Raw genomic sequence first — 12337 nt, 5'->3', positions numbered from 1 at the left:
TTCCCAGATACCAAAAGGTGTCTTTGAAATCTCCTTCACATTCTTGCATTGGCGCAAATTGCTAGGAATTTTATTGAACTGGGAAATGTAACTCAATAGATTAAAAAATGAAGAGACTCCCTACTACAAATCCCTACTTTTCCTTTGATACATGTCAGTTTCCCAAAGTTGATGACCCAGAAGAAAAACTCCATCAATTTACAATGTGTAATGACATTGAGAAAAGTTATACAAAATTAGAAAATCAAAAGAGTCAACCCGTATTGAAAGTAAGGCATGTACTTTTAATGTAATACCAAGGAATTACTTAAGAATCACTACCTGTGTTTGAATTTATTATTCAGTTAGAGTTCAAACATTTATAAGTTTCATCTTCAATTGTGGTTTTATATTTGGCAGAAAAAATAATTCCAAAGGTTATGTTTTTATTGCCATGTAGCAAATTAACTATTTAACATTGCAGTCTTATTTGAACATTTTTTTCTTCAAAATACATATAAATAGACAGATTCTTAATATAATTTTGTTCTACCTTTAAAATATTAATTTTTGCTTAAAAATTGATGAATTAAATTAAGATCTGTGGCATGGGTCTATTTATTTAAGAATCACATTTTAAACTACTTGAAAATTATATTTTGATTATAAAACTTTTGTGTTAAGACCTGAGTTTCTAAACTTACCAAGTCACCTTCCTTGTTGCTTGATCCTAGGCAAACTATTTCATTCCTAAATCTTACTTTCCCTATCACAATAAGGAAAATAATAAAATATAATTTTATTCTAATCTACTATAGCATATTCCTCTGAAGTACACATGGACATTCTCCAGGATAGAGCTCATTTTAGGCCACTAAACAAGTTTCAATAAATGTTAAAGGATTAAAATAGTACAGTGATTCTTTTCTGATCACAATGGAATGAAACTGAAACTCAACAGCAGAAGTAAAGTGGGAAATCTACACATATGTGGAAATTAAACAACATATTTTTTTCAGTGACACTTCCTTACTTTAATATTTGTTGTCTTTTTCTGCTTTTGAAATGTGCTCTCAATTACAAAATATCAAACTACACTCAGAAAAGGGTGTAGAAAAAGCCAGCCATAGGCATGGCATGGAGAAGCCCACAGGTAAGCACTGACAGCAGCGGCAGATGGCAAGAGGTGGGGGGTGACTGAAGCGGTGGTTACAAATGTTCACAGGAAGCTAAAAGTATCCAAGAGGTTGTGCCCTAATGTTAGCACCTGTTCGAATAGTTACTACCTTGCTGGGTGGTCTCAGTGTGTTTGGGTTCAGATTCCACACAGCAATACAATTTCTTCCAGTTAAGTGTTCTTGGCTTGCACTGATCACAGTGCAATTGGAAGGTACTGAACCAGTCTTGTTAGTTTTTCAAAATGCTGATGTAGACCTGATAAATGTTTTGAGAGACTTCAGGAGCTCTACTCTTCAGTGACAGCACATAATTGGGGTTTCTAGGGTGAATATGTAGCTCAGCCAAAATCCAAATGCCATTAGTGAGCTTCAGGGATTGGTACAGCATGTCCTGCCCTCCCCCATTTTGCTTGGCAATAGTATAAATATTGTTGCTTTGCAACTTGCTGGAAACAGTGTCAGCATTTAAATGACATTCCTTAATCTGAAACTGAAGTTCATTTTCACTGGGAATATCCTTCATTGTGGAAGGAAGACCTGGCACTCCATTTTGCCATCTTCTATGAAAAGCACATTGAGTGGGATGAGGAGGTTGAAGTGGAAAACATCAATATTGTTTTTCACAGCCATCTGTTGGTTATTCAGAGATTCCATCTTCATGCCTATGCAAGGTGTCGAGAGGCAGGGAGACATCAATGCTCTGGTTTGGCATTAGTGGTGTATGGTTGGACAGAGGAGTGTTGGGGATGACACCAAAGTTATTCTTGTTAAAGTGGATTGCAAAATCTGTCATATGCTGCAGAGCTTTATTGGTGAACTTCATTTCCATAAAGATGTGCCCTTGGTAGTGAGTCAATGTTTTTCAAATCTCTAAGACTCTATCCTTTACTGCAGGTAGCCAGATAGCCTTAGGAGCCACATACCCACCAAGTGCCATGCCTATCCCTGTGGAGAGTTCAAACAGATCATTCAGTCCACTACCGACCACACAGGTGTAGGTGAAGAAGCAAAGGTTGCAAGCACTAATGATGGGATGTAGGATTGTCCTTCCAGACTATCTAGTTCTCCTCCAGAGAGATCCACTGCTCCCATCAGCATGGAGAACACCTGTGGTACATTGACCTGGGGACTGAGTTCAAGGTTGGAAAGATTCTCCCAGAAGATTACCTTGACAGGGGATAACCTGAGGCTGTTCCAGATTAGTTGCAGTGGTGGGACCAACAGGGCTTTCACCTGTATCAGTACTCACGTGATATTGGCAAGTGTTTATGATGGATTCCATGACTTTCTTCCACAAAAGCATAGGGAGGTTTATAACACAAAGAGGCCAAAGAACCAATGTGGCAGATGAGCTCATCCAGTAGAGTTAGCTCAATAAGGTCCATCTCCTCAGAGATCAGTGGCATCTCAGACAAGACTTCTTTAGCTTTGACAGGGTCAGTTGAGAGAAGACACCAATAAATATAGCCCCAGTCACGAAGGTCAGGATTATTAGAATTCTGTACAACACATTCTTAAACAACAAGTTGATCAAAAAAAGAAATCATAAGGGAAATTATAAAATATCTTCAAGCAGATGAAACTTATACCATAACATACCAAAGCTTACAGGATGCAGCACAGTGTTATAAGAAAAAATTTTAGCTGTAAATGCTTATATGAAAAAGGAAGAAAGATCTCACATCAATAAACCTAACATTAAACTTTAGACAACTAGAAATAGAAAAGCAAACTAAACACAAAACTAGCTCAAAAAAGGAAATAATAAAAATTAGAGCAGAGATAGCAAAATAGATAATAGAAAATAAAACAATAGAAATAATAAAAGCAGGAGTTGGCTCTTTGGAAAGTTCAACAAAATTGACAAACTTTTAGCTAGATGGATTAAGAAAAAGAGAAGATTCAAAAAACTAACATCAGAAATGAGAAAGAGGACATTACTACTATTTCTAGAGATATGAAAAGATTGCAAGAGAGTACTAGGATAAATTGCACACCAATAAGTTTAATAGCCCAGATGAAATAGACATGTTCCTAGAAAAACAAAACCTACCAAGACTGAATCATGAAAAATTAGAATATCTAAATAGACCTATGACTAACAAGGAAATTAAATCGGTAATCAAAAACCTCCCAGCAAAGTAAAGCCCAGGGCCAGATAGCTGCATGGATAAATTTTCTCAAACATTTAAAGAATTGACACCTATTCTCCTCAAACTCTTCTGAAAATTTGAAGAGGAGAGAACACTTTCAAGCTCATTCTGAGTAAAGCATTAAACTGATACCAAAGCTTGATCAAGGAAAAACAGAAAAATTAATCTATAGACCAATATCATGATGAGCAAATTGCTTACCAAAAAACTATTAGCAAATTGAATTCAGTAGCTCATTTAAAATATCATACTCCATAACCAAGTGGGATTTATTCCTGGAATGCAAGCATGGTTTAATACATAAAAATCAATCAATGTAATACATTAACAGAGTGAAGAAGAAACTAAACCACAAATTCATCTCAATTGATGCAAAAAAAAAAAAAGACAGGAGGATAAACTTCAAGACTATTTCATGATCAATCAACCAACTACAAATAGAAGGAAATTACTTCAACATAAAGGCCATGTATGAAAACCCACCTAATCTCATACCCAATGGTGAAAGACTGAAAGCATTACCATTAAGATTAAAAACAAGACAAGAATGCTCACTTTTTGTCATTTCTATTCAACATAATACTGGAAGTCCTAGCCATGACAATTAGGCAAGAAAAAGAAATAAAAGTAATCCAAATTGAAAAGGAATAACTAAAATTATCTCTATTCACAAACAGTATAATTTTATAAGAAGAAAACCCTATTTCACACACAAAAAAATTTTAGAAATAATAAATTCAGCAAAGTTGCAGGACACAAAATTAACACACAAAAATTAGTTGCATTTTTACACTAGCAATAAACAATATAAAATAAAAACTGTTTTATATATAATAGTATTGATAAGAATAAAATAAAATTCTTAGGAATAAATTAAACCAACGTAGTGAAAGACTTTTACACTGACAACTATAAGACATTGCTCAAAGAAATTTTAAAAGACCTTAACAAATTAAGTCATACTGATTCATACACTGCAAAACATCATATTGTTAAGATGTCACTAACCCAGAGATACCTACAGATTCAATGCAAACTCTATCAAAATACCAATGATGATTTTTTCCAGAAATTGAAAAATCTTCCTAAAATTTGCATGTAATCTCCAGGAATCCTGAGTAACCAAAACAATTTTGGAAAAGATGAATTAAGTTACTTATCTTCTACATTCTGATTTTAAAACATATTACAAAGCTATAGTAATCAAACAGTGTGGCACTGGAACAAAAATAGTTATATGATTAATGCATTAAAGTAAGGAACCCAGAAATAAACCCTCATCTATATTTTCAGATGACTTTCAGCCAGATTTGCCAGATCATTCAGTAGAAAAAGAAGTCTATTAAACTAACTTTGTCAAATTGGAAATCCACATGCAAAGGAATGAAATTGGAGCCTGAACCCATCCTATATTGAAAAATCAACACAAAACAGAGAAAGGACCTAAACATAAGACCTAAAACTATAAAATTCTTAAAAATAAAACATAGGAAAAAGCTTCATGACATTTGACTTGGCAATAGTTTTTTTGGCCATGGCACCAAAGGCACAGGCAACAAAAGAAAAAAAGTAGACAAATTAGACATCAAAAATATATCTTTACTTTGTGCAAAAAAAAGACATTATTAACAGAGTAAAAGGGCAGCATGCAGAATAAGAGAGACAAAAATACTTGCAAATAACATCTGATAAAATATTAATATCCAGAATAATATATGGGGAATTTCTAAAACTCAACAACAAAAAAGCACAAACAATCCAATTTAAAAATAGGCACATAAATAAATAAATGTTTCTCCAAAGGAGGTATACAAATAGTAAGTACATGCATATATACTCAACATCACTAATAATTAGAGAAATGCAAATTAAAACCACAATGAGATATTATTTCTCACCCATTAGGGTGGCTATTATGAAAGAAACAGGAAATAACAAGCATTGATGAGGATGTGGAGATACTGGAACCCTTGTGCTTTGTTGTTAGAAGTGCAAAATGGTGCAGTCACTGTAGGCAACAGTATAGCAGTTCCTCAAAAAATTTAACATAGAATCATCCTGTGATCCACCAGTTCCATGTTGGTTATATACCTCCAAAATTGCGTAAAATGGTACCTCCACTGTAGGCAGGAGTATAGCAGTTCCTCAAAAAATTAAACGTAGATCCATCCTGTGATCTGCCAATTCCATGTTGGTTATATACCTCCAAAAACTGAAAGCAGGGACATGAAGTGATATCTATACAACTATTTTCATAGTAGCATTATTTGCATTAGACAAAATGTAATTGTATACATACAATGAAATACACTCCCTTTAAAAAAATGAAATTCTGGGCCGGGCGCGGTGGCTCACGCCTGTAATCCCAGCACTTTGGGAGGCCGAGGTGTGTGGATCACGAGTTCAAGAGATTGAGACCATCCTGGTCAACATGGTGAAACCCCGTCTCTATTAAAAATACAAAGTTAGCTGGGCATGGTGGCGCGTGCCTGTAATCCCAGCTACTCAGGAGGCTGAGGGAGGAGAACTGCCTGAACCCAGGAGGCGGATGTTGCGGTGAGCTGAGATCGCGCCATTGCACTCCAGCCTGGACAACAAGAGCGAAACTCCGTCTCAAAAAAAAAAAAAAAAAAAAAAAAAAAATGAAATTCTGGCACATGCTAAAGCATAAATGGATCTTAAGGACATTATGCTGAATGTAATAAGCTATTGACAAAATGACAACTACAATGATTACACTTAAATATCTAGAGAAATCACATTCATTGAGATAGAAAGCAAAATGCTTGCTTCTCAGGACTTCTGGGAGGGGGAAATAAGAAGTTATTATTTAGCAGATACAGAGTTTCATTTTCGCAAGACAAAAATTCTGTGGATGCATGGTGGTTTATAACAATATAAACATATTTAATGCTACTTAAGTGTATATTTAAAAAGGACTAAGATGGTAAGTTTTACATTATGTTTGTTTTACCATAATTTAAAAATAAATATTAAAGAAAATAAAATTATAAAAGGTAGATAGAATAAATATATCTGTGTTCCTCCTACAATATCATCTTTAATCTAGCCTTTGAGGGGTAAAGTGCTATTGAGAAATTTAAAAACTGAACATATGGCTCCTGAAAGACTCCCACACAAGCAAATTTACAAATTTGCCCTCATGACTCCTTTAGTTACTTCATCCCACTGAAGTACTCCTTTTTGTTTAGTGGGAGCATGAATATATGTTCTCCAGTCTACATTCACCCTAGCATTTCCTAGCATAGAAATTTAGAAACATAACATCCATGCTATTCTTGTGCTGAAGATCTAATATTTGCAATAAGCAACCCTGTAAATAAGATCTGTGTCCTGAAAATCTCTGCAGACCCAATTTTCTAAACATTTTTCTCCATTGCATCAAATGGCAAAAGCATTTTCTATGTCATTATGAATGGAATTGTTTCCCTCCAAAATTCAAAATTTGAAACCCTAAACTCAAATAAGAATATAATAAATAAATAACATAATAAATAGGTGTAATAAATAGTATAGAATAAAATAGTATGAATAGTATTTGAAGATATGGTCTATAAAGAGGTGATAAAGGTTAAATAAGGTAATAAATTGTGGCTCTAATCCAATAGGTCTGGTGCTTTTCTAAGAAGAGACACCACAGCAGTCTCTTTCCCAGCACACAAACAAGAGGTCATGTGAACACACAATGATATCACGGCCATCTGCAAGCTAGGAAGAAAACCCTCAGTAGAAACTGAATACTGCTGAACTGTGATCAGTGAGAAAATAAATTTCTGTTGTTTCAGACATCTAATCGATTGCATTTTGTTATGGCACCCTGAGCGGACTAGGACATCCTTGCCTGATGTTCTTCTTTTTCTCATATGTATCACAAATGAAAATCAGACTCAAAAGATTTCTACATTGGAACTATGTTTTGTGGAGTTTTGTGGAGTTCTCTAAGCCCAAGTGCAAGAGCTATAGGGAAAAACAGAGATCCTCAATCATGTTTTTTTTTTTTTTTTTTTTTTGAGACGGAGTCCCCTCTATCACCCAGGCTGGGGTGGTGCAATGGGCGATCTCTGGTCAGTGCAACCTCCGCCTCCCAGGTTCAAGTGATTCTCGTGCCTCAGCCTCCCGAGTAGCTGGGATTACAGATGTGTGCCACCACACCCGGCTAATTTTTGAATTTTTAGTAGAGACTGGGTTTCACCATGTTGGCCAGGCTGGTCTCCCAACCGCCAACTTCAGGTGACCCACCTGTCTCAGCCTCCCAAAGTGCTAGGATTATAGGTATGAACCACTGCACCTGGCCTCTATTGTGCATTTTTGCCTAAAAGTTCTGGGCTAGATTTCTGCATTTTCCCAGAGTTTGTCTTGAGGTACTATCAAAGCCTCTTTTAAAATTGATTACATACTTTTTTGAAGCTGTAATATTTTTCCCCAGTAATAGTTTTTACTTATGCATTATATCCTATAATATCTGCATTCCCTGATCTGCTAACAAAAATTCTTAGAATTTTTATAAGACTATCTAGACACACCAAACAATTTAGGCAGAGGCTTGAAAACACACATGTGCAAACACACATACACAAACACACACCTTTGAGTTCATGATAACTGCATTCAATTTTTATCTCTCCACATTAGTTTGGGAAATCTTCCCATGTAGTTAGTTCCCCATGGCCAACATGGTGAAATCCTATCTCTACTAAAAATACAAAAATTAGCTGCACAGTGTGGTGTGTGCCTGTAATCCCAGCAACTCAGGAGGCTGAGATAGGAGAATCGCTTGAACCCAAAAGGTGGAGGTTGCAGTGAGCTGAGATTGTACCACTGCACTCCACCTGGCCTTGTGATCCACCCACCTCAGCCTCCCAAAGTGCTGGGATTACAGGTATGAGCCACTGCACCTGGCCCACTAATGCAGTTTTCTAATACTCACAGGAGCAATCTAGTGAAGACAGATGGTGGCAGGTTAGGCTATAGATATCTGGTAGTCAATAAATCACCAAGGGCTGATCTTCTCTATTAGATTGTTCCATTTTGCTTTTTAAATTTACTGTAAACAACGTAGAGCAGGAAAATAAGAGGATTTGGTTGAAGCATGTGGTTATGGTCTTTTAAAATATTGTAAATGAAACACAATATCCAAGTTAGTTATTAGACAATTCATTCCTCCACGTTTGCCAGAAAAGGTAGTTACTTGCTCCTAAAACTGAGATCCTAACACAGGCTACCAAAGAGTCCAAAGCCTGCACTCTAAAGCCATGTTCTGCCTATTTGGAAAAGAGAATTCCTGGCCTATAAAGGACTCTATACCTTTTAAGTTGCTACTTACAGTCTATTCAGGCAGTACCAGTTACAGTGGGATCCTTGCTCAGTATAATTTCTCCTTTTTGTGTGAGTCTGTGTGTTGAGTCCAAATTCCCTGAGTGTATAGCCATCATCTTTGGGCCTTTTAGGCAAGACTGTTGTTAGAGGTGAATGTGCGCATAATCCTTCCTATTCAGATACCTACTCCTGCCATGCTTGATTCTTAAAGAATTTATGGAAAATGAACACTCCAAGCAAATATACACTCTATTCTTGTAAGAGCTCCTTCAAAAATTCTTAAATGACTACCAGTTCTTATTAAGGGGACTGGAAATGATATAAACTCAATAATGTCTGGCCTCTCATAGCCTAGAAGTTAGACTGCCTTAAGCAATTGACACCAGGCAGCACTTTTTTACGATGATTCTCACCCTTACCCGCAAAGGGCCTTGGTAACCACCTCTAACTTACACTAACTATTCCAATTCTGTGAACATAAGAGTAATGGATTGTTCATAATGAAAGAATATTGGCCACTTGCATTCAGTCTCTGAAAGTTTCATTCTCTGACATTGTTCCCAAGAAAAGGTTTAGACCACAGTGCCATATGGAGAATGCATTGAAAACGCTGGTCTAAGGACTTTTCTTAAGCCTATGAAAGGCTTCTAGACCTGGGTTATTTTAATGTTCTCCATGTTGCATTTGTTTCTTAGTGAGAATTGGAGAGAGAAGCCTGCAATAAACACCACCCACACTAGAAGCTAAGTTACAAAGTATTTTTGACAATATACTGATGTTGTAATATTAGTCATTTGTGCTTATTTTATTTTCCTTTCGCCCAGCACAAAATTTTGTTCCTAGCATATAGTAGGCTGTAAGTAAAATTGTGTGGAGTGAATAAACAAATTCCTAAGCAAGTATAAAGTATCTGCTAATTTACAGCTAATAAGCTGTTAAATAACTTAGCCTATATGTACTTCTACTAGAATTATCTTTCAAAAATATTTATTCAGTGCTTCTAGTAAAGTAAAATTAAACAGTGAATGAATGAATAATAATAACATAGAAATAGTATTTAACAATATTTTAAATATGTTAAAAGATATAATTTTTAAATCCCTACCTTTACTGGGTTTATAGTCTGATGATAGAGATAAGCATTATACAAATTAAGTAAATAGCTAATAAAACGATATCGATTAGGGGAAAGAAATATTATGAAGAAAAATAAGGTAGAATGAGGGGATAGAGAATGTGTTTGTGCTATTCTTCATGAGATAGAGCAGGTACCATGGGACAAACACTTACGGACAGGAGCCACGGGCATAGTGGGAAAAGACAAGGCAAGCAGTCTTAAAATTATAGTAAACAAGGATGATATATACATATGTCTTACTCAAGAAACCTCATTTAATATAGCTGTGACCTCTTAGAGTAGATGTCAGTTAAATACATTTTAAGATAAATTTTAAAAGTCAGTACAAACTTGCTCATCGCTGGTAAAGATTCACTATACATCATACATATGCAGTAAAGAGTACCAAAACTTAAAATCTTTACATTCTTTTAGCATGGTTGCTCCACTTACTGAGCACATTATTATAATGTATAGCTTAAGCAAGTGTTTAGAATCAGAAAACATGAGCTGAAATCCAAGTTCTGTCTCTTCTCATAATTCAGTGCATGTATCTCAATTCGGATTCAGTTTCCTTGCCTGTAAAGCAAGGAAAATGATCTCTAACTCTAACTTAGATATTTTATATTCATTAATTCATTCACTCACTCATTTGTTCAGTCATTCGATACAAAGTTATTAATTGTTTACAGTATGGCTACCATCATCTGGCCATGTGAATCCAGGGTTGCTATCCTAGACTTTGTGAAGAGATCATCAGGAAATTATTAAACAAAGAAATTTCTCATGTGTCAGGTGGTAATAAGTATTCAAAAGAAAACAGAACAAGATAAGAGAAAGTATTTGGGACATTCTACTATTCACAATAATGTTTTAAGGTAAATTTGTCTTACAGGATGAGAGAAATTTAAAGGTAATGAGAGATCCACCCTTGTGGAAACATCTAGGGGTAAATAGTCCTATGATTGACCATGCAAAGAGACAGGTGTGGCTATAGTGGAATGTGTGAGGGGGCAAGTGTTAGAGCAAGGGCAGACAGATAAACTGGAGGCATGCTTTGCAGCCATGTTAACCATAATGAGCATTTTAAATGTGATTCTGAGTGGAGTCAGAAACCATTAGAAAGGTGTATGACATAATAAGATGTGGGAGAAGAATAAACCATGTAGTGGCAAGATTAGAAGCAAGGGGATTAGCTGGAGGTTAATCTGGGTTCAGAGAAGGTGATAGGAAGTGGTCAGTTTATGGGTACATTTCAAAAGTCAAAGGAGGGCTGGGTGTGGTAGCTTGTGCTTGTAAACTCAGCACTTTGAGAGCCAAGGTGGGAGGATTGCTTGAGACAAGGAGTTCAAAATCAGCCTGGGCAACATAGTTAGATTCTGTCTCTATATAAATTTAGAAAAACTATAACCAGGTATGGTAGTGTGCACCCATAGTCCTAGTTACTCAAGAGGCTGAGGTGGGAGAATCACTTGAGTGCAGGAGGTCAAGGCTGCAGTGAGTCATGGTTGTGTCACTGCACTTTGACCTGGGTGACAGGGCAAGATCCAGTTTCAAAAATATATGTATATATAGTAGGATGTGTTGATGAGTTGGATGTAGTTTGTGAGAGAAAAGGAGAGTAAAGAATGACTCCAAGGCATCTGGTCTGCTATAGCCTGAATTAACTGCATTCCAAATGTATGCTAATCCCAGGAACCTATGAATGTTAAATTATATGGCAAAAGGGATTTAGCAGTTGAGATTAAGTTAAAGATCTTGAGATGGGGAGATTATTTTAGATTTTCAGGGCAGGCTCACTGTAACCAGAAAAATATATTTTAAGGAAGACTCAATAAAGACAATCTCTAGATACTGGAAAAGGTAAGAGAATGAATTATACCTTTGAGCCATTAGTAAAAACCAGCCCTGACAACATCTTGATTTTACCCTAATAAAACTTGCTTGAGACTTTTGATTTCCAGAACTGCAAGAGAATAAATGTGTGTTGCTTTCAGCTGTAAAAATTGTCCTAACTTGATATAACAGCAATAGAAAACAAATGCATAGTTTAAGTAACTGAAAGGATAGAGACGAATGGAGGAAGACAAAAAGAGGCAGGTTTAGGACTGTATATGAAAATAAAGTAATTTGGATTTGAATGTAATATTCGAGATAACTTTTAAATATCAAGGTGGAAAAGTCAAATAGATTGGTGGATACATAGATCTATAATACAGAAGAATGCTCCTAGCTAGATAAATAAATTTAGAAGTAATCAGCACATATGTTTGGCATTTAATCCATGAGTCTCAGAAGAATAGTCTAGGCTACAAGTATAGTTGGGGAAAAGAAAGAAAACTACTGAAAAAAAGAAGTTCTTCAAAGGTTAAAGACAGAAAACTCAAGGTGATTCACAAAAGCAGTCGCCAAAGAAGTAAGGAGAAAACTAAAGACTAGTGTCTTGAAGGCCAGATAGAGAAAGCATGTCAAGACAAAGTGAGTATTGGCTGTGTCAAATGCTGCTGATAGAATATAGCAGACTGAAAATGCACCATTAAATTTAGCAACATGTGTTCACTGATAACTTTGAT

The 12337-nt window shown here is 35.8% G+C and overlaps 1 pseudogene; it reads right to left on the bottom strand.

The window, feature by feature from the left end:
• Nucleotides 1-1386: 1386 nt before the first annotated feature.
• Nucleotides 1387-9956, bottom strand: LOC105726772 (AP-2 complex subunit beta-like; annotated as a pseudogene).
• Nucleotides 9957-12337: the final 2381 nt, after the last annotated feature.

This window comes from Aotus nancymaae, unplaced genomic scaffold (assembly GCF_030222135.1).
Source record: "Aotus nancymaae isolate 86718 unplaced genomic scaffold, 86718_ANA_hifiasm-v0.15.2.pri h1tg000117l, whole genome shotgun sequence".
NCBI classification, from domain to species: Eukaryota; Metazoa; Chordata; class Mammalia; order Primates; family Aotidae; genus Aotus; species Aotus nancymaae.
The sequence above is the reverse complement of the archived record's forward strand: the minus strand, read 5'-3'. Positions and strand labels throughout refer to the sequence as shown.